Below are 22,774 nucleotides of genomic sequence, written 5' to 3'. Positions count from 1 at the left end.
AATTCTTACATTCCCCTGTCAACAAAGCACCATATTTCTCCCGAAATTTGAGCCCCTCATTTTACCCCATCTAACGGGTGTAGACTTCACTGCAGCTTACCATACCTGCCGCTCACTCACACGAACCTGCCCACTCAGGCTCGTTTGGCCACAACGCTGGTTCTAGGAACTTTCGCGTCCTGTCTTTTCAGCATGCTCTGGAACATGCTACAACACTGCAAGAACGTCGCGTTAAGTACTTGTTAAACCACTCCCTATTTCACCGTTCAACCATAACGACCTCCCCTGAACCGCTCCTGGCGTCGCCCCTGCCGGACGCTCCCGGCGGTGACGCCTATCACTATGAAGGGAGCGGCAGTCGGCCGGCCGCCGCCGGGACCGCCGGGGCGGAGCGTCGGTGGTCCCGGCGAACGTGGGGCTTGAGGCCCTCTGAGGACAATGTGGGCCCTCTGAGGCCGGTGTGGGCCCTAGCTGTGGCCAGCGTGGAGCCCTCTGAGGCCAGCAGCATTGGACCCTCTGGTGCCAGGCCAGCGTTGGCCACTTTGAGGTCAGCGTGGGGCCCTCTGTCCCTTGACATCTGAGGCTGGTGCTGGACCATCTGAAGCCAGCGCTGGACCTTCTGAGACTGGCGTCGAGCTATCAGAAGCCACCTCGAGGGCCTCGACAGTCAGACTTCAGCCATTGCATGTTTGAGTCCTCTTATGCCGGAGTGTGCCCTTCCCTTAGAGGCCGGTATGAACCCTCAGCTGGGTGCGGGCTAGCTAGCTATGGGCCGGTTTAGGGTCCTCACGAGCCCACCTAAAGCCCTCAAGAGTCTGCATAGTGCGCGGACTATCAAAGATCCGTAGGCCCGCATCCTGCTGGGGTTCCTGACTTTCCAGCTCCACGCAATGATTGGGGCTGCTTGAACATGTCATTCAAGCTTGGCTCCTGGGTCACGTAGCGACATACGGTAGGCGGCATTCTGAAGCCAACGTCGAAAATCACGAAGAAATTATTTCAGTCATGTTTCAGAATTCAGGTCAATTGAAAGTTGAACTCTTTGCACGAGGAGCTGATGATTGACGCATCCCGAAAACAAATGCTCAGAGGGCAGGGTAATGGCGGTGTCCCAGACTCCCGTGCCATCAAGCTCCTCCAGGACGACTCCCAGAGCCGCAACACCAGTCTCCGATCTCGAACCTGTTCGGGGGCCAGTACAAGTCCACGCTGCGCTGCGTCAGCCGCGGGAACCAGTCGGCGAAGTTTGAGGCATTTTCACACCTCTCCGTGCCGCCGATGCCTGCCAGGGCCAGTCAGTGCTCGCTCCACGAGTGCATCTAGCTTTTTGTGGAGGGCGGCACAATCAGTGGCTGGACTTGCCCGGAGTGTCAAAGCAGTGACGACCGGGCCACCAAGCGGCTTGACATCTGGCGTCTTCCACCAGTACTGATCATCCACATACAGCGCTTCTTCAACGACGGCGCGTGGAAGAAGAATCAGTCCAGTGTCCTGTGTCCGCTAAAAAACCTGGACATGTCACCGCACTTGGCTACCAAGGATGCGCACCAACAGCACCACAGGTATCAACTGTACGGTGTGGTCAACCATTTCGGTTCCATGGACAGTGGCCACTACACAGCCTTCTGCCGCGCACCCAACACGGACAGATGGCACAAGTAGGTACGACGACCATCAGGTGCACGAACTGAGCGGGGGGAGCGTGCGAAGCTCGGCCGGATACTTGTTGTTTTACTCGGCCATCGACCAGCGGATGTAGCCTCTGCCACTTTCGCCCGTAACCAACCGAACGTTTAGTTCGTCCTCCATTCTTGAGGGCACTGTGAGTTTGTAACGTGACTGCAATGGTTGTGTTACGAAAATATGTTTATCCTCATGAAGCTGGAAAAAATTTGAAAGTTCATATCACCAGAGTCCATCAAAAGTTAACTTTCGTTTATTTCGACTTTTTCGGCCCTCCCCCTCCCCCACCATGGCGAAGTTTGCCCTCGAGGATCTCAGGGCGGATATAGGACCCACGGGGGCCACGTGGGCCTCCGAAGCCTGCGTCATGCCTGGCCTGGGGTCCTCAGAGGTCAACAAAATCCAGCTCTTACGAGAATGGCGCGGAAACAGCGCGGATCCTCAGTGACCAGCATGGCTCCTACCGGTCTGTCAGGAGCCAGTAGAGGTCATCAGAAATAGTTTCGACAATTACTTTTGATGGAGACATGCTAGAGGGATTAAAGAACCTGAATGCATTCAGCTCAACAATACACCTCGACTTTTGGGCAACATGACCTTTTTCTGGCAGAGCATGAGCTTGACCTAAGGTCAACTTATTGACCATTCAGCGTGTCTCGGCAAGACAAACATAATGGCAGTAAAATCTTCCGAAGGCATCACTGACGGAGGAGCGGGAGCAGGCGTGTTAATCGAGAGGCCGGACGGCGAGGTGACGGAGCTCGTCGTCGCCGCCGGCCGCCTCTGCTCCAGTTACATCTAGCGGAGATGATGGCGCTCCAAGCAGCTGCCGACTACCCAACAGACGACCTCGCACACGAGGAGGACCAGGTCATCTTCTGCGCCGACTCCATGGCGGCACTCGCGCGCCTCCGTGAGGGACCGGTGGCGCACTCGCCGTCGACGTGCATCAGAGCCGTGCCGGTCACGTGGGCAGAGGCCGTCAACTATCCGCACCGGGTGCCAGGACAAGATGTGTACGGCAGCGTGTGCAGGCCTCTGCCGAGAGGAGCCGGTATCGCCAAAGGCTGCTGTTTGCGACTTCCGGTTCCATGTTTGTGTCATACGTCTGGTCTAGCCCCGACTCTGAACCTCGTGGATCGTGTCCGCCCGTGACGGCGGCTGGCCGACAACTGGCGTCCGCAGCCGACCGGCACACAGCGAGCGGGCCACGCGCCACCAGCGGAACAGCGCGGATCGGTGGCAGTGGCGGCGCCAGGCGCACGGAACAACGGGGCAGCGCCTCCAGCCGATCCATCGGGAAACAGTGATACTTGGGCGTATTTTTGCTCAATGTGCCGTTCAAAATTTGTTTTATTTATAAAATGAGCTAGCAATCAACATGATCAGTTAAACGCCGTCGATAGGGAGGAACTATAAAGCAATAGCTGTGCCAGGTCTACTCCTCTACCAAGTAGCCGTCACTAGAAACTGTAGCTGCCATAGTGATAACAGGTGGCGCATTTTCAACAGGACAAAATGTGATCAGGTTTTTATGGATGAACGCTTTAAAAAATAACTTTTCATGGTCGGAAGTAGCACAATGGTGAGAGTCAATACAAAACATAATTGAAAACAGGTCTAAACAGCCAATATATTTTCAGAATCACATGTTATGTGCGATGAAAAGTCGTAACTGACAGCACAGTCCACTCAAAGCATGCATATAGGTGCGAAAATCCGCGGCCAAACCAAGACCTTACTTCTACAGGATCATTTCTATAGGTCTTATCGCGATCATTCACTCGAATTTTCGCGTGTCTCAAACCACGATGAGGAGTTGTGGTGATTTCTCTTGAGCGGGAAGTGGATCATAGGTTGCCATTTTGGGTGACTTTTGATCATTGAAGACCGTTCCGACACTTACCTTGGTAAGTGACGGGGGAGAGTTCACATTCTGAGTGGTTTGACTCATTATCATTTGAAAAATGCGAGACCGTGGATAACATTTAGACCATCGTGTATACACATCCCAAGTTGGGGAGATGACCTAAGAGTGGAATATATTTAAGCCATTTGAACATTTGACCCGAACGTAGTGTGGCTTTCGGTAAATTGCTTTGATATTTTGGGGCAGACTAGCAGACTTATGTCGGAAAAACCAATTTTGAGTTGTTCCTGGCCTGTCGGCAGATTCAGGTCAGAACGCTTAGGAACTTGATTGATGCTTATCGTGAAATATAGCAACTTTTTCTGAGCTCATTGGTGTCTTGCCGTCTCGCTGCCTCATTTTTTCTTTCTTTCAGGAAGACGCCAGAAGGATACTGAGTGAGCGCGCAGAGACGCGACTCAGCTGCTCCCGAGTCATGCTAAGTGGGAGCAGTGAATCGGCTGCTCCCGAGTCACATACTGAGTGAGCGTACAGGGACGCGACTCGGCTGTTCCTAGTCACCACGTCACCAGTCACCGTGTCTGGGCGACTATGAGCGGCACCACCCGAAGCCGAGCCCGGAACACCGCTGTCCAGCCATCAGGTGACCAAACAGTGACACATTGAGGAGCAGAGGTCCGCCGGAAACTATAACAACAGCTACCGAAAACGGCTCCTTCTCCGGACCGGAGTGACGGGGCTGCCCCCGCCCAGGGGCACCTGAAACCCCGTCTCCACGCACGGCCGTGGCCCCAGCGCGGATCCCGATAGGCGGCGGAGCGGCGCTGGCACCTGGGACTCGACTGGCGCAGACCGGAGCAGCGACTCCCGGCGCCCCACACCCGCCGCCCGGCCGGTCGGCGGCCGACTGCCGTGCCTCTGCCACGGGACGCGCCGCCGCGTCCCTGTGGGCAGGGGCGACGCCAGGCACGGCGCCGGAGGAGCCGCTAGCACCGGCCGAGCATCCGATACCGTGGAACCGTGGCTTAGAGGATGGTTTACGAGCAAGGCCGTCAACTATGTAGAAAACTCTGGTTCCAACGCCACCCGGAAGAAATTTGGAAAATTAAACCGTTAACATGTTCAAAAGGCAGTTTGCAGCACATCATATTCATGTCCCAGAATGCAGATCCAGAGTGGTGGCAACAGGCGGTTTGACGAAGGCTATCGAACACAATTTTTCTCGTCACATTTGGTACGATTCGGTCACATTAGCCTGATAGTTTATTCTTGGTAGTTTTCAGCTTAGCTCGAGCTAGTCCCTTACATAGTCAGGGGAAGGAAGCCCAATTTTGGGCCGAATAACGCAAAATTGGGTAGAGCTTAGCAAAGGGTGGTTTCTGGGACAAAAATGACCGCTGAACCCGAATCTGACCGGTGCGCACCTCTAACTAATGTTGCACCACTTCCAGAGCACGTGCAACTGCGTGGTTCATCTTTTTTTGGAGAATGGTACCTTTTTAATGAATTGCAGTGTAACGTCGTTGATATTTGAGATATTGTTTTGAGATTTTGTCCCTGTGCTAAGAACACCTGGCGTAATTGGAAGCTGAAGTTTTGCAATGTTCGGGCAGCCGATGACGTCACCGTGACGTCATTAACCTATAAATGAGTGGAAAAAGTCGTCTTGTCCTTAAAGGAAATAGTTCACTTTCACGAAATTATTTTTTTTGCAACTGATTTATGATTTTTTATGTTCAAAATAATCAGCAAAGAAAATAAAACCTTTTTATAACAAAATATTATTTTCTATATTTTGATATAGGAAGAACTTTTCAGTTTCTGTAAGGCACACGCAATCCAGTATGAAAAGAGCATGGGTCCCGAAAATTCTTCAGAAACAGAGAAATTATCGCAGCCACCGGCATTTGGGCGATCTGCTCGATCTGATAATGTTCCCCTGAATGTCCTAATTGATCAGTACGAGAATTTCTCTAGAGTTCTCGTAGATAATTTCTCTAGTTTCTGAAGAATTTTCGGGACCCATGCTCTTTTCATACTGGATGGAAATATATGCAAGGCACACATCCTCAACGCAAGACACCTTTTTCGGGACGAGAAATAGAATATCTTTGCCTAGGGTGATCGTTGGGCTGTAAAAGCTCCTGATTTATGCTCGTCTCAGCCCAAGCTACGGAACTGCTATTCCAGTTCAAAACCCATGTTAAAAAGTGAACTATTTCCTTTAAAGCATTTAACTTTATTCCCGTCGTATGCAAATCAGAGAAGGGAAAATAATCAAACATGATCTATGAACATTTCTGAGTCGGACCATGCTAAAATCGTTTTTGCAGAGGTACATGTGAGTCACGTTGAGAACGTGACAGTCTAAGTCACCACCTGACAGATTTGGTCAAACTGGATGAAGTAGTACAGTAGGTCTACAAAAAAAGTCCCCCGCTCCAGAGGCGGCCGGCCGGCCGAACCCCCGGATTCCAGCCCCGACTCTATTGCGCAGGCCGCGGCAGCGACACGGGTCAGGTCGCGGCGCCCGGCGAGTGGGTCAGTTGGCGGCGGCCGGCCGTGGAGTGAGGACGCCGTGTGAGGGGCGCAGAGATGCCGCAGTGCTGAGGAGGGGGAAGATAGTGACTCTGCACTATGCCGGAAATGATGCCTTTGTGATCTAAATTAAACACCCGCAGACGCAGTGCATATCCTCCCTCGCCCCATTCCTATTTTATCATAACCCTTCAATAATCCGTAATGACCATTCAACGCAAGCAAGCAAACAAAACAACCCGTTTAGCGGCGACATCATCTCGGATAAAAAAGCGACAGTAATGATTAAAATAGACATAGCGCGAGAGCAAATCGAGGGGTATATATGTATCACATACCCAGCATTTTATTCCCATCTAGCAAATCAAGATTGGGGATCTTGTCCAACAAGTCAGCGGCCGTTCTAGACACAGATAAATGCTTTGTTTTCGGTCGCATCATTATCTGCAATAATTCGAAGCGAGGTTTAACTATCGCCGGCCGAGAAGAAGGGGTGAATGCCGCCACCATGTATTTTTTTATTTTTGCGGTAGCTCAAAGCACACTGATGATAGAAGGCTGACATTTCATATGCCTTGCATTTGATTCACGCAGGATCATTTGACATCAACCACGTTTTCAGGTCAGGTCACTTAACCATGGCGTCTTAACCCTCGCCGGCCGAGGGGGGGGGGGGGCAATAGGGTTTTTTCGCGATAGCTCCGAACACGCTGGCGATAGAAAGCTGAAACATGGCACACCTGAACTTTGATTCAAGCCGGATCTTTTGACACCAACCGCATTTTTGGGTCAGGTCAGGTCACTGACCTATGGCGTCATAAGTGAGCCTTTGCACGGTCTTCAGATGTCGCAACTTCGCAACGCCCTCACTGCCAGAGGAGATGTCACAGGGAAATGAAACTTGCAGGATCTAGTATCCATTATGAGTCTCACAGCTTGTTTATCTCGGATTTTTCCTAAAGGTCATATGAGGTCAGGTCATTTTCGTGACCTCACCAATCTTCTTCTCCCTGCTGTGAGTGTGGGAGCCCAAAAGAGACTGTAGCACATTTCGTTCTAAATTGTCCCCGTTTCCAAGTGCTACGCTCTGAACTTTTCGGACAAGTTTCAATAATTATACCCATATTTAACAACTGTAACAGCGTATCTAAACTTAACTTATTGCTGTATGGTAGAGGCCTCAACAAAAACGATCAGATCAAAGTAGCGAAATTATTCCAAAATTATATTATCAAAACTAAAAGATTCCAGAAGCAATAGCATCCAGCGGCGGACGGCGGGCCGGACGGTTCGTCGTGTCGCCTGGGGGCAGCAACTTTAATTGAAACCAGCGAGCGGTGGGTGTGGCGCGGCTTGGCGGTGGTCAAACAGACTTGTTTTCATATTATGTTGTGTTTTTTATGTAATACTCATGTTTTTTTTTTATACTGATTGATTAAGAGAGGTGCTTTAATTTAAGAATTTTTATTCTTTTGCACCAATCTTATAATATTTTTGTGTATGTTTTGCTCATTTGTAATGCTGAAAATAAATGTGTATGTGTATGTATGTATGTATTAGGTATAAGTCAATGGGGGAAAAATGAAAACTGCTATTCTGGCGCCGGGAACGATCTCCAACTACCTCAAGCACACAGAATCGTGATTTGATGCACTCATTGCAAGGTTAGATGCGTCACTTTTGCAATGTTGACCTTGCGTGGCGTCATTTATGACGTCATCAAGGTCATATTAGTTTCTCGTCAATAACTCTTGAACAAATTAAGCTAGCGAGTCGGGAAAGTCACCAATGGACTCAGAAAGACCTGCCGAATCGAATGATATGCAACATGACCTCTTTCGACCAACTTCGTGACCTGGGGGTGCTGACCTGACCTTGACCTGAGGTCAACACCCCAAGTTGACCTGACCCGGACAAAAAGTATATCATTCGACGCGCCTGAGCAAGGCGAACACGATGCTGCCAAAATCGCGGCTCTGCGGCCGTTTTTGCGAAGTTATTCACCAAAAACTGAACCGTACCTTGGGACACTTGACCTGACCTCAGAGGTCACCGGTTGACCTAGGACCTTAAAATCGGGTACCAATCTCTGCGTCTCGTAACGGCGCACACGCTCGTTTTTTCCGCGACGCGCTAGCTCCACCTGGGGCGAAACGGCGAGGGGGGGGGTTCGTACCCGCCCCCCCCCCCCCCTCGGTCGGCGCGTATGTAGAAAACCAATAGGCCCGGCGAGGGTTAAGTAAACCTCTGCACGGTTGTCAGTTATAAAATGATGCAAATCCGCAATGCACTTAGTGTCAAGCATAATGGAGAAATATGGAAACTGTTAATTTGGCGTCGGAAATGATCTAAAATTACACCTCAAACACTTCAAATCGTGACTTCATACATTCTTGGCAAGGTCTAATGCTTCACTTTTGCTTTGCTCACCTTGCATGACGTCATTTATGACGTCACTAGGGTGATAGAAGTGCTTCGTCAATAACTCCCGATCAAAATGAGCTAGCCAGTCGGGACAGCCATCTTTGGACTTTGCAAGACTTGCCGAATCAAATGTTATGCAACATGTCCTCCTTTCAACAGCTTCGTGACCTGTGTTGTCCTAACATGACATTGACCTCAGGTAAACATTCTAAATTGCTTCACCTAAACAAAAAAGCATATAAATCGACTCGTCTGAGAACAGAAAACACGATTGTATCAAAATGACGATAATGCGACCATTTTTGCGAATTATTACCAAAAACCGATCGACTGCCTTGGGGCCCTTGACCTGCCCTAAGAGGTCACTGATATTTTAAAATGGGGTACCAGTCGCTGCGTCACGTAACGAAGCAAGTGCTCGTTTTTTTTCCGCGAGGCTCTAGCAGCTAGCTCAATTATAGGAGCCAAACATGGGGTTGGGGGATCGCTCCCTTCTCACTCACTATTTGGCCGGGATAGTGTTTGCAATTGTTGTTAAAATCTAGCATTTTCAGATTTCAAATAACCCATTTTTCCCGCCCAAGTCTTTCAATTCAAGGTCACAACACCAGGTCACGTCAAGTAACCTTACCTCAAGGAAAGTTCCTGTGCTCATCATATCTAAATACACCGACTAACCGATCGCTTTAGAACTTTCAGCGATTTCAATGGGCAACACTTTGAAACGTTTACTTTGCAAGTTGGACATTGTTGACAGAAAGGCCGGGTTAATTTTGAGATCGCTCAAGTCAATGGGAGAAAATTGAACTGCGCTTTTTTGGACGGAACGCATAATAAACACTCCGGAAACATGTGGTGCTTGATGGGATACAATACTGAATGAGAAAATTGTTTGTTTTGTTGGGAGCCATCTTTTTCAGTCTGAAAAGGCCCTTGCAGAGCTATGACATAACTATGCTGGTGTAGTAATTGGGCTGTGCGAGCCAGCAACAGTGATCTGCGGAAGCGAGACTGTTCCCGTGGGACGATTGCCCTGTCGGGACGGTCCAGCCGTCTCCCAAACGGTCACCCGAACAGGATTATGTGTCCTTAAATGGATCCGACATCAACTACAGGTTGGCTGGTGGGGTGACCTCCAGTCCAGAGAGGGAAGCATGAAATCTAGGGGCGATACGGATTGTTTTTTCCTGAGGATAGCGAGGACGGAAGGGATCTAGCACTCTTCAACCTTCCTTATACTGAATGTATCTCAGGCTGTTAAATCTCCTAAGCGTTTTTTTTCTCGACATCGTCAAGGTGTCATTAATAAAAATATGAACTCCGGGAGAATAAATTAAATATAGAAATTGTGGCCAACAGAGCATTATCAGTTGCGGGAAACATACTAGTAAGCATGATCACACACCCAGCTTATATATGAGCCATGTCATAATTATTTTTGATAGACATGCTTAATATGTTGTTTTAGTCATTTTTTTTCCAGGAAATTAGCTATGTATAGTTACTTTTCGGATTATTCTCTGGGATAATAATATCTAACTCACAAGTCCATATATTTCGGATGATGTTGCTCACCCTTGGTCACTAGACAAAATAAAAACAATTACATATATGAAAAACCACGTTTTTTTTGTTTTTACGTATATGAAAAACCACGTGGTTTTTCATATATGTAATTGTTTTTATTTTGTCCAGTGACCAAGGGTGAGCAACATCATCCGAAATATATGGACTTGTGAGTTAGATATTATTATCCCAGAGAATAATCCGAAAAGTAACTATACATAGACATGCTCAAGTTGTGAAATCATCTAAATTGTTTGTAAAGTTCCACGATACGAATCTAATATCCTGCTATGCATCATTACCATTTCTGGTCAGGTCATGTCTTTGAACATAGGCCAAATTTTTCAAATAACCTTTATTTAAATTTAAAAGATCAACTTTTGATTCATTCGAAGCGTTTTTTGATAAGAGGAACACGAGGCTGGTAAGATTAATTTCAAGCAAGTTTTAAGCTAAAAACTTTTGTGTTTGTGGAAAAGCAATTGGTTTTCTCATACAAATACCAATGGTGGCAGTTGCTGTTATTTACGTGCTAAGCCGTTCGCCTTTATTAAATCTGACAATATTATTCAGACATAGCGGTAAACGAGCTGATTGTTGTGTTAGGTTAGGCTCGGTCGATTTCAGAGTGGGAAGGATGACAGGAATTAGGGGGAGACAGGGGGCCTGGGCGGGAGTCCTGGACCTCATGCTCCGCTGGGGCCGAGCCCATCACGTGGGTTGGATTGCCCTGACACATGGATAGCCCTGGGCGGTGTTTCACGGCCCCGCGTTGCAGCACGCTGCGCTGCGCTGCTGCATTGTTGCGGCGGTTGATATGAATTCGGCTCCACGCTAGCGTTGCGAGCTCCCGAGTCTGTTGATGTTTCCATGGAAACTGGAAACCCAATGCACCGGTGCGCGCAACGCACCCTGTCCAAGCAAAATTTTACCACCGATGACCTCTGGTGACATGACCTCTGGCTCTGACCCGATCTAAAATTGGCTGAAGTATATTTCTTCTTTTTTTTTTTGCTTCTTTTGACGCTACTTCGAATGCCACTTAAATGCCCAAAGCTGAGTTATAAGAATGATGCTCAATCCCCATTTTCCCTTCAACAGGGCGTGCATAGGCATTCCTGTGGGGCACGGGCTAACAATGACTTTCTCATTATCATTGTGGCCATGAACAAAAACACCATGAACATCATATAGACATGAACAGCTACTGCCATTCTTCAACACCGGTTTCGCTGCGTTGAGCGGCGGCCGTCCCGTTTGTTGGATTCTACGCTGGCTGGCGGAAAGCGTTACCGGCCGCCCGTCCACCGCCCGCGGGCCGGACCGAGCGGCCCCGCTGACCCTATCTGACCTGAGCCCGGCGCGATATGGGACAGGCAGACGGGGGTTCGGCTCAGCGAAGGCAGCGCCCACTGGTGCTGGGGACTTTTTTAATAGACCTACTGTACAGCAGATTGATAAATCACGTGAAACATGATGTTTTTATATCATTTTTACCGTGTTCTGGCGCTGCGACGGCATTTAAATCAAAATGCTGTTGGCGTTGAATTGACTAAATATTGTTCCTTCGGTCTTATTTATAGTTCAAATTGTATGATTTTTTATTTATTTCAAGTAAATATCCATTCCTATGAATAACGAAAAGTCAGCGTGGGTTCAGCCTAAGTCGTTACGCGCGTTTGGCAAGCGATAAAAAATGATCCAGAATTGTGCTTGTCATGAAGACTGGGAAAGAAAATAAACAGCTGTGGTTTATCAAAAAGGGCAAAAATCACCTTTGTAAGAAAGTGAAATATCTTGGATATTTGAGGAAAACAATCTAAGATCGAAGCGAGACCACACGATAGACGATGCAGGAACAAAACAGTACCTACAAAAATGATCTGACAACGGAATGCCTCCTCGTAAACCTGTTTTGTGTGAAGTGCATTTTCTTGGGACTATATTGCAAGTGAAAATTTATTTGTATCAACGGAGCATGGATTCGTGATTACCCTATAAAGTTAAAGCTTGGCGACACCTTCAACATGCATGCGGCTCGACACTATCAGATGTTCTTGGTGCACACATGGAACCGTTTTAGACAAAGCTGCAGATTGATGACGGGCACGACGAGCTGAATATGGAGCTCTCCCGACTCGCCCGTCTGAGTCCAAAAGAGATTGAATAGTACAATCATGCGGATGCTAGAGAAGGGAGAGCCGGAGCTGGCAGTACGGACCAAGGAGCTGGCAGGCCGGGAGTATGGACGCCTGACGCGACTCCCTCCGGACGATCCCGCTCGGAAGCTCATTGATAAGACACCGCCACGTGACTGCAGTACAGAGCCCACCTCCATTGGATGCGAAAGAAACAGGAAGCCCAGGAGGTGGGAGTGCCGGCGCCGTCGCCGCCAGATGAGGACGTTGCTGGCCTCCAGCATCGACCCTGTTGCCGACGAGTGGGGAAGTGGGTGTGCGAGGAAGCTGGACTGGGTGGAGTGCCCGTAGCCCCACCAACACTGCACCAGGGAGAACCGCCGTGAAAGCAGTACAACATCAACGTCCACTTCGGCTTGAAGTTTCCGAAACCTACCAAGAGGACTGACACACCAGAATTACGGAAGGCTGCAACCCTGGAGGCCCTAGCCGCTTACCCAAATCCAGACCTCACAATCTGGTCTGATGGCTTTGCCCTAGACGGTACCAAGAAAGGCGGCGGAGGAGCGCTCCTCGAACTGCACCGTGTGGGGTGCAAGATCGAATGTACCGTACCGGCAGACGTCGTATGCAGCAGCATGCAGGCGGAGCTGGCGGCGATGGCGGAGGCGTCAAAATGTTTCCTGGGACTGCCGGAACCATCCCTCGCTGCCATTCGGTCTGTCCTGCTCTGCTCGGACTCCCTGTCCGGCCTCCAACTGCTCAGCCGAGGCCCGGCAGCGCAGGAATCGTCCCTGACACAGGGCATCTGGGCTCTCCTGCACTCTGCCGCGGCCGGGGGGCAGAGCTATCAGTCTTCAGTGGATCCCGGGCCACGCGGGGGTCGAGGGTAATGAAAAAGCGGACCGCCTAGCAAACATCGCGGCGACATCAGGCGACCAGCGTCGGATCCCAGTTGACCTGGCCTGTGCGCGCATCGCCATCAGACACTGAACCGGCCTGCTCACCCTCGATCATTCCAAGCACCACCCACATCTGGAGAACACCCCTGGCCACGACGACCTCGACCGATGGGGACTGGGACAGACCACTGTCTCGCAGATCCGCAGCGGCTGCTCACCCCTGGTCCGGGCCACACTATTCAGGATTGGCCTGGCCACCAGCCCTCTCTGCGGACAGTACGGCGAAGAGGACACGGTCGCACACCTGCTATGCGAGTGCCCGGCCGCGCAAGAACGCGAACCTGGCTCTGGGGGCCGCTCCCCACCCTCTAGGATGTGCTCTCGGGGCCGGCTAAATACGTCACGGAGTTCCTCGACCGAGTGGGGCGGACCACGCCAGCTGTGGACCAGCCCCGGTCTGCCGCGACCTAAGGCACGGCCGGCAGTGCGCGGAAGAAGAAGAAGGGAGAGCCGGCTGACGCATCAGAACAGGCGCATCTATCCGAGTCCTGCGTCGAGAACGACCAGTCGCTCTGCTCCGTCGACCTGGCCGGCGACTTCACATACCGGCTGGTTGGCGTCGTACAACTTAACGGCGGTGCCAAGCACTCGGGATACTACCTATGTGCGTATGCCGTGTAGTGTACAGAATGGGACGGAACATATTGTATCATTACGACGAGACGCGTCCGCTGGATGGACGAGGCAGACGTCCTGGGCTAAGGCCACCGCCCAGGGTGCACAGAGTCACCGTGCCGGCGGCCGGCAGCCGAACGCCTCCTGATAGTATCCGTGCTACATTATGTGTATTCGCCTGTCCGTGTGTGTGTACATATATTTACCAGAAGAGATAAATACAACCAACCAGAATCAAATTCTCTCCGGTTAGTTTTTACGTGTTCTTCAATGCTTGGGTATGTGACGTCTAACATGAATAACCACAAGACATTGTTAAGAACTTGGGACATAACACATGTGAAACCCTCTGTGACAAAATTTACGCCCACCTTATTAGATACGTATGCCAACGTAATAAACTAAAACTACGCCTGTTAAGCAAACATCTAATTCTAAAATCTCGCAAGCATACTGCGTGCCTTACGAATGCTTTGCGGCGCCAATACATATATGAACGACTTCTATACCTACCTTTGAATTTTGTCATGTGACGTCCTGAAAACGTCATCAGCAATTTTTCAGCTATAGCTTTTGCTCAAACCACATAAGAACAATGAAAGAATTTTCCATGCGATTATCTTGATAATCCAAAGCGATTGGTAAACTACATGACCATTTCCAGTCAGGTCATAACCTTCACTAGCGTGATAATCGACCTGAGCTCATGAACTGCGGTAAAATATAATCTTAACCAATCGAAGCCAATTTGCATACTATTCGATGCGTCTCGGTGAGAGAATCACAACGATGGTAAAATGGACGACATGCAAGCATTGTATCAAAAGTTATTGCACAAAAACTATTTGGGGTAAAGACTCGCACTCCGCGGATTTCGCCCCCTGTAGGCCAAAATGGCACCTCCATCCAGACGATTTTTACTTTTTGCAACGGGGAGATATTTTCTGAGCATGCTCAATGCATTTTAAATCCGCCAATGAGCGTATCCTGTTAATAAAGTTAAATGTTTTGTTGTCACACCTCATTTTCCCGTCAGTTTACGAATAAATGACGTCACAGTGACGTCATAGATTGTCGACGATATGCTTTAACTAGGATTTTCATTTATGCAATGAATTTTGACTATAATATTAAAGTTTTGGAATACAACACAACTACACGACTAATTTTATTTTAAAATATATAAAAAGGGTACCATTCTTCAAAAAAGAAGAACCACGCAGTTGCACGTGCTCTGGAAGTGGTGCAACATTAGTTAGAGGTGCGCACCGGTCAGATTCGGATTCAGCGGTCATTTTTGTCCCAGAAACCACCCTTTGCTAAGCTCTACCCAATTTTGCGTTATTCGGCCCAAAATTGGGCCTCCTTCCCCTGACTATACATGCCTGATTTATCAAATCATCAGGCATTATATTCCATTAAAAAAGTTGAAATAAATTCTTGGTTTGAATAGATTTGCTGTAAAAGAGACTTGTTAGATTCGGTGAGGTTTGCGTGTATTTGCCAGATAGGTAGCATGTCCTGAAAACGGCTAAGGAGATGTTGCGGGAGATACTTGACAAGCGGCGTTAGTTACGGAGCGAGCGAAGCGAGCGTAGTCTTTCCTTAGATTAACGGAAATTTCTGAGTATGAGCGGCCGGCCGGCCGGCCGGCCGGCCGTGGTCACGCTTTTGCGAGGCTTATATCTCAGCAACCACTTGACCGATTTACACGCGGTAATTTTTGTAGGGTAGCTTCATTCCTTCTACCAAGTATTGGACTATTCCCGATGCATGTGGGTGACCCCTTATGCACGTGCCACGTGCAAAACGAAGAGGTGTCAGTTTTGTAATTGTTGCAATATCTCGGTAACTACTTGGCCGATTGCGCTGAAAGTTGGCATGTAGGTAGGCACCCACTAGGCACTGCATATACATGTGCCAGAGTTGGGGTGCTGCTGCACGTGCGCACGTGCAGGGGTCGTTTCCAGATCTCGGGAACGGCTGGACCGATTGCGCTCAAATTTGGTACACGGTTAGGGACCGGTTAGTGGGGTGCTGTGCACAAGTCAGTTGGGACCCATTTTGCACGTGCGCACGTGCAGGGTGCCGCTTCCAGATCTCGAGAACGGCTGGGCCGATTGTGCCCAAATTTGGCACATCGCTAGAGACCAGTTAGTAGGGTGCCGTGCAAAAGTCAGTTGGAGGTACCCCCTCGCAATTTCGCACGTGCAAGGCCCACCCTCTCGCTCGCTCCGTTAGTCGCCCCATAAGGCGCTATACTGGTTATAATTCGGAAAATTAATTGCATTTAATTTCGTTGTGTTTTGTTATGAAATTGAAAGCTGCCTTCTCGTCAAAGAATTTTTTTTTTTGTCCTCCCGGCAAGCCAAGTGGCTATAGCCGGGGGAGGGGGAAAGTTACTAGCTGGCAATTGGCCAGGTCTTCCGTTTACGTTACGTTAATGCCGGCTATTTAATTCCGGCCCAAGAACTAAGACAAAGGCAAAAGACTACGTTAAAACCGGCTCATGTGGCGTCCGGTGGGTTGCAAAGCAAAGGGAAGGCCGAAAGGTGCCTGATGTCAAAGAATTGAACTAATTGTTGGTAGGGAAGGTGACACGGGACGCTTCAGTGGTCGCTAACTGCTTCTTTCGTATCGCGTTCATATTTCTTCATTCGGTGAGACCAACCAGTCGGCTGATCCATGGGTGGAGCTTTTCCAGGAAAGTTGGTGGGGCAAAAAAAGTCGTCAAAGCCACAATGTCCGATTATGAAGTTGAATAAAATGCCACACTGAATCAAGTCCTATCATTACAGATATAATATTTTGCATTGTACAGACATTCCAAAGCTCTTCAATGGGAAAAAGATTAATTTGCAAAGCAACAAAGTCTTAGAAATCTGCTTAAGTTGGTTGGGCGAAACGCTTAGTAGTGGGGAAAATACCAAGTTGATGGCGCAGCCGCCCCACCAACTGTATAGGAAGCTCCGCCCCTGGGCTGATCACGTGATCTGGACGCCGCGGGCGCGGCCCAGCCGAGAACACGAGAGGTGGGGAGGGGGCGGGGGTGATGTGGAACGGTCGGTCGGCGGGGGGGGGGGAGGAGGAGGGCGGACAGGAGCTCGGAGTGGAAGCAGTTGACAGTGACAATGGGCAGTGACGGCAACTGACAGCCGGACGGCGACAGCCCGTACAGGAACTGGACTTGCACTCATTAACCCTAGATATGACTGTTGAACAGGGATCTCGTCAGACTTCAGCCGGACTCCGAAACCATTTCAAGAACACTTTTCAATCACCTGCTTTCAAAACTGTATTGATCTTTGCAGATTAAGCTTGCAAGTCCGAATCTTAACATCCGTAAATATGTATTAAAACATGCTCGGAACTCGGATGATTGTTAATCCCTGTTACTTCAAAATTTTACGTAAATCCTTCCTCTGATAAAGTTAGCATCCTCATAGGAAACACATCATCCAGACCACCACCTAGCACGTTTTCATCAGCCGTGGAAATCTCGGGAGCTTCCCAGCCCGGGGACATTCCCTTGGCAGCCGTGAGAAGCTCGTAGGCTTCCCAGCCCGGGGGCACCCCCGCGCTCTGCCCGCCGGCGACGCCTCTCGTTCCTGCGTGCTGATTGGTCGGGCGGCCGGCCGTCTCCGAGGGAGGGGGAGGGAAGGGGGGAGGCCGGCGGCCGTCTCATGTGAACGTAGCGGCTCCGGTGGCTCGGTAGTCGGTGCGTCTGCGTTCTCGGTCAGTTGTGTGCTGTGTGTGCGGGGCGAGGGACGTGATCTAGCGGTGGTGTGCTTATTGCGTACTTATCAGCGCAATGATTGTGGCAGCGCTAGTGTTACAATTAATAACGGGTGCTAAAACATGGGAGGCAGTTCAGGTCAAAGCACGATCGAATTGAGAGGGGTGGCGCCGTTTTCTTCTTTGGTGAGTACAGCCACCCACTTTTATACATTTGTTTTTCTGTACGCTTGTCATAAAGCACAACACAGCTTTATACCTTGTCCTTATCAATGCAGCGAGTTGCCGTAGGGTTTTGGTAGGATTACCGCGGAATGCACCCATGCTGGAAATTAAAAATAATTATCGTTACTTTACATTAAATATTTTGGTTGATTGCCAAAACTTAACATGTTTTTGGTTATGGACGGCCACGGCGCCAATGCGGTGGACGCGGTAGGTGGGGGATGGGCAGGCGCGCACACAGGATTTTTGAATGGGGGGGGCACGACCTTCGAACTGGGCCCCCCCCATGCCGAAGGGCCCCCCCCCCCAAAAAAAATACGGCCCACGGGGCTATATTTCGGTTGGTTTGAAGCTTGAGCAATGTTTGTCAATGCATGGTAAAACAATTATTTCGGTACCAGCTTAATTTTCAAAACATATATATTTTTACGCTAGGCTGTTTTTTCTCAAATGCGACTCAGAGCCGGTACATATACCTAATCATCTAATTTATTGCGTAAAACATTTCATTAATAAACATTTTTGCAGGTCCCTCAGAAATCAGCCCCGGGCAGCGACTGACTGCCGGCCGGCCGACCGGCCCCGGGTGGCTAGAAGTAGGGGCCGGTCACTGTTTGGCCCAGATGTGTAGGAGCGGGAGCAGCACTCCTTTTTCACGTATATTCGCATATTTTTTTGGCACATCGACATGAAATGTCATTATATCTGATACGATGCGGGATCACAGACTAGAGATCCAGCTTATAACTTATATTTAATGCTTAACCAATGAATCAAATCAACAGGACTATTGCTATGTACGATGCATGTCGGACACGTACCCAGAATTTCGCCCAAGAGGGGGTCACCTGCTGGTCACCTGACCCCGGGCCCGCGAGTCACCCGGGCGCCCGGGGTCAGCTCAGGCAAGGATGTACCCAGGACCTTTCGATGGGAGGAGGGAGGCACGGTGGGTCCAGTCTCACTGGCAGACGGGTCTCTTTAAAACGGTCTTTGCATGAGAAAATGTGGAAAATTGGCAAGCAAAAGTATCATTTATGCCCGAGGAGTGTGCCTAATGTACACTAATGCCTAATTTAAATGGTATTTTACGAGCGAGCGAAGCGAGCGAGCTCCTCAGAGCCACCGGTGTGTGGCGTGTTCAGAGGTGCCAGTGAAAGGCCGTCAGATGCGCTGATGTTGGGTCCTCACAGGCGCCGTTGCGGGGTCTTAGGGCTTAGAGACACTGGTGGGGCCATCATTGGCATGTGTGTGGCCCTGCAAAATGGCCTGCAAGTGGAAAGTGGCCCGTCATAGGCTGGCAAGGACACTCGGAGGCTGGTAAGAGGCCCTCAGAGTCACTGGTACAGCCCACCGCTAAAGTAATGTAGGGTTTTGCCAATCTCAACGGTTGGCTTTGACTGACGATTGTTTAATGCGGAGTGATTGAAAAGAAGATGTCAATAGCTAAAGTTGCTGAGCAGCAACTTTATCGTCACCCTTTTTATGTATCGTCACCCTTGCAGCACTGCAAGGGTGACGATACCGGATACATATTAGCTACATTCAAAGTTTCATTATAGTCTGGCAAATCGTTCCTAAGCTTCAGAAGCAGAACATACCCATAACTGAAACCCCACATTACTTCTGCTGTGGACTGTACATGGCCCTCAGAGGCGTCGGTGTGGGGACTTTCAGAGCCGCCGATGTAGGCCCTTAACCCGCGCACCGACGGGGGTCTGCGCCAACTTAGTACCGACGGGGGGGGGGGCGGATGACCGCCCCCCCCCCCCTGAGATCTCGAGAACGAAGCAAGATAGCGACAAGCGGTAAACGGCATCGGATACGCACGGACAAGATCTACAATTTTTACTAAGGTCATTTTCAGGTCAGGTCAAAGATGACGTCACAGGGGTCGAAAAAGTCAAAATGGCGGCGCTAGATATGGAGAGGGTTTTTCTCGAATAACTTTCGAAGTAGTCAAGATAGGAACAAACTAAGGGCATCATCGTGATCCTCTCGTCAATCCGAATGATATATATGTTGACCTCGAAAGGTCAAGGTCAAAGGTTGACCTCAGGTCACGTGACCTCGAGGTCATCATGTATATCATTCGATGCGTCTTGACGAGCTGAACACAATGAGACCATCCGCGCGGCTGTATCTTGTTCCTGTAAGGAGTTATTGGCAAAAAACCTTTGGTGACCTTTGATGACGTCACATGACCTTACAGCTGCCCAACAGCAAAACAGACCTCAAGGTAGTGAAGGTTGATCGTATGTGAAGTCATGTATGGTATATGGGGCCATTCCGACCCGTTTTAGTGGTAAAAACAGGGAGTTGATTTTTCCCCCATTGACTTATAATGGGGAGGTCGCGAAATTGACCTGACCTTAGGTCACCGACATCAAAATTCCGAGATATACAAATTGTAGCTACTAATGACCTTATAACATCCTGCGACTTTCAAAGGCCTCCGACATCTACTGTAGCTCTGGCACGGTGACAAAGTTGCAAAAAAGTGACTTGAGGTTGGGTCATTCAAAGTGACCTGGTGACCTGACCTTAAAAGTTAGGAGGTTCAAACTTGCACACCATGTGTAAAATTGATGAGGGAATAGTCATACGAAATTTCGCGGCGCTACGCGCCGCGGTTTTCCCGCTATCCGCGAAAAACCTCAGGGGGGGGGGGGGGGCGGATATCCGCCCCCCCCCGTCGGTGCGCGGGTTAAGATGCGCTGGTGGGGGTCCCTTGGAGGTGGGGCGAGGGGCCTCGCAGTTGCCGTTGTGGGTGCCTTTAGAAACACTGGTGTGGACCGTGTGTCTATCACAGACGGATGTGGAGCCATAGCAGCCAATCCCTCGTTGGCCGTTACTACTTAGGGCCCTGAGCGGCCGGCGAGGTCTCTCAGAAACCGGCATTGGGCCTTTATGAAGAAAATTGTGGCTACATAGGAGCCAATAACGCCCCCCCCCCCACAAGCCCTGTGGTGTCCTTCCGAGTTGAAGTGCGGCCAGCGCGAACCCTCTGCTACCAACTGGCGCCGCAGGGCCCCTCGGTTTCGAAGGAACCCTAAACCCGAGAACGGGCACGTACCCCCTCGCTCCCTTGCTATGTCACTGAATCCAAGTGATGGGACCCTTTAGGTAATCAGGGGCGTTTCAGATGACCAGGGGTTTTCAATTGATCAGGGACCCACCAGGTAACCATGGGCCCCTCTGGTAACCAGGCGCCCCTTAAGTTGCATATGGCACGTTGGGCGGACCCCTTCGATTTCGCTCAAAATCACAGGAATGATGCTCCTTGACCTCCTGAACACGAAAACAGTGCTACTTTTGACCGACATCAAAGACTTTTCCAGATATACGCATGCGTGCACATTCAAATTGCATATGTTGCATATGGCACGTTGGGCGGACCCCTTCGATTTCGTTCAAAATCACAGGAATGATGCTCCTTGACCTCCTGAACACGAAAATAGTGCTCCTTTTGACCGACATCAAAGACTTTTCCAGATATACGCATGCGTGCACATTCAAATTGCATATGTTGCATATGGCACGTTGGGCGGACCCCTTCGATTTCGTTCAAAATCACAGGAATGATGCTCCTTGACCTCCTGAACACGAAAATAGTGCTCCTTTTGACCGACATCAAAGACTTTTCCAGATATACGCATGCGTGCACATTCAAATTGCATATGTTGCATATGGCACGTTGGGCGGACCCCTTCGATTTCGCTCAAAATCACAGGAATGATGCTCCTTGACCTCCTGAACACGAAAACAGTGCTACTTTTGACCGACATCAAAGACTTTTCCAGATATACGCATGCGTGCACATTCAAATTGCATATGTTGCATATGGCACGTTGGGCGGACCCCTTCGATTTCGCTCAAAATCACAGGAATGATGCTCCTTGACCTCCTGAACACGAAAACAGTGCTACTTTTGACCGACATCAAAGACTTTTCCAGATATACGCATCCGTGCACATTCAAATTGCATATGTTGCATATGGCACGTTGGGCGGACCCCTTCGATTTCGTTCAAAATCACAGGAATGATGCTCCTTGACCTCCTGAACACGAAAATAGTGCTCCTTTTGACCGACATCAAAGACTTTTCCAGATATACACATGCGTGCACATTCAAATTGCATATGTTGCATATGGCACGTTGGGCGGACCCCTTCGATTTCGCTCAAAATCACAGGAATGATGCTCCTTGACCTCCTGAACACGAAAATAGTGCTCCTTTTGACCGACATCAAAGACTTTTCCAGATATACGCATCCGTGCACATTCAAATTGCATATGTTGCATATGGCACGTTGGGCGGACCCCTTCGATTTCGTTCAAAATCACAGGAATGATGCTCCTTAACCTCCTGAACACGAAAACAGTGCTACTTTTGACCGACATCAAAGACTTTTCCAGATATACGCATGCGTGCACATTCAAATTGCATATGTTCTCCTTGACCTCCTGAACACGAAAACAGTGCTACTTTTGACCGACATCAAAGACTTTTCCAGATATACGCATGCGTGCACATTCAAATTGCATATGTTGCATATGGCACGTTGGGCGGACCCCTTCGATTTCGTTCAAAATCACAGGAATGATGCTCCTTGACCTCCTGAACACGAAAACAGTGCTACTTTTGACCGACATCAAAGACTTTTCCAGATATACGCATGCGTGCTCATTCAAATTGCATATGTTGCATATGGCACGTTGGGCGGACCCCTTCGATTTCGTTCAAAATCACAGAAATGATACTCCTTGACCTCCTGAACACGAAAATAGTGCTCCTTTTGACCGACATCAAAGACTTTTCCAGATATACGCATGCGTGCACATTCAAATTGCATATGTTGCATATGGCACGTTGGGCGGACCCCTTCGATTTCGCTCAAAATCACAGGAATGATGCTCCTTGACCTCTTGAACACGAAAATAGTGCTCCTTTTGACCGACATCAAAGACTTTTCCAGATATACGCATCCGTGCACATTCAAATTGCATATGTTGCA

General features: G+C 49.4%; 1 non-coding gene across 1 annotated transcript; it reads left to right on the top strand.

Moving 5' to 3' along the window:
- Positions 1–3,415: 3,415 nt before the first annotated feature.
- On the top strand, positions 3,416–3,628 carry LOC122365430. The gene has a single exon (XR_006253740.1). It is a non-coding gene; the product is annotated as a small nucleolar RNA U3 (small nucleolar RNA).
- Positions 3,629–22,774: the final 19,146 nt, after the last annotated feature.

The sequence above is a fragment of the Amphibalanus amphitrite genome, unplaced genomic scaffold (assembly GCF_019059575.1).
Source record: "Amphibalanus amphitrite isolate SeventyFive unplaced genomic scaffold, NRLGWU_Aamphi_draft 000739F_arrow, whole genome shotgun sequence".
Lineage (NCBI taxonomy): Eukaryota > Metazoa > Arthropoda > Thecostraca > Balanomorpha > Balanidae > Amphibalanus > Amphibalanus amphitrite.
This window is presented reverse-complemented; position numbering and strand designations above follow the sequence as displayed.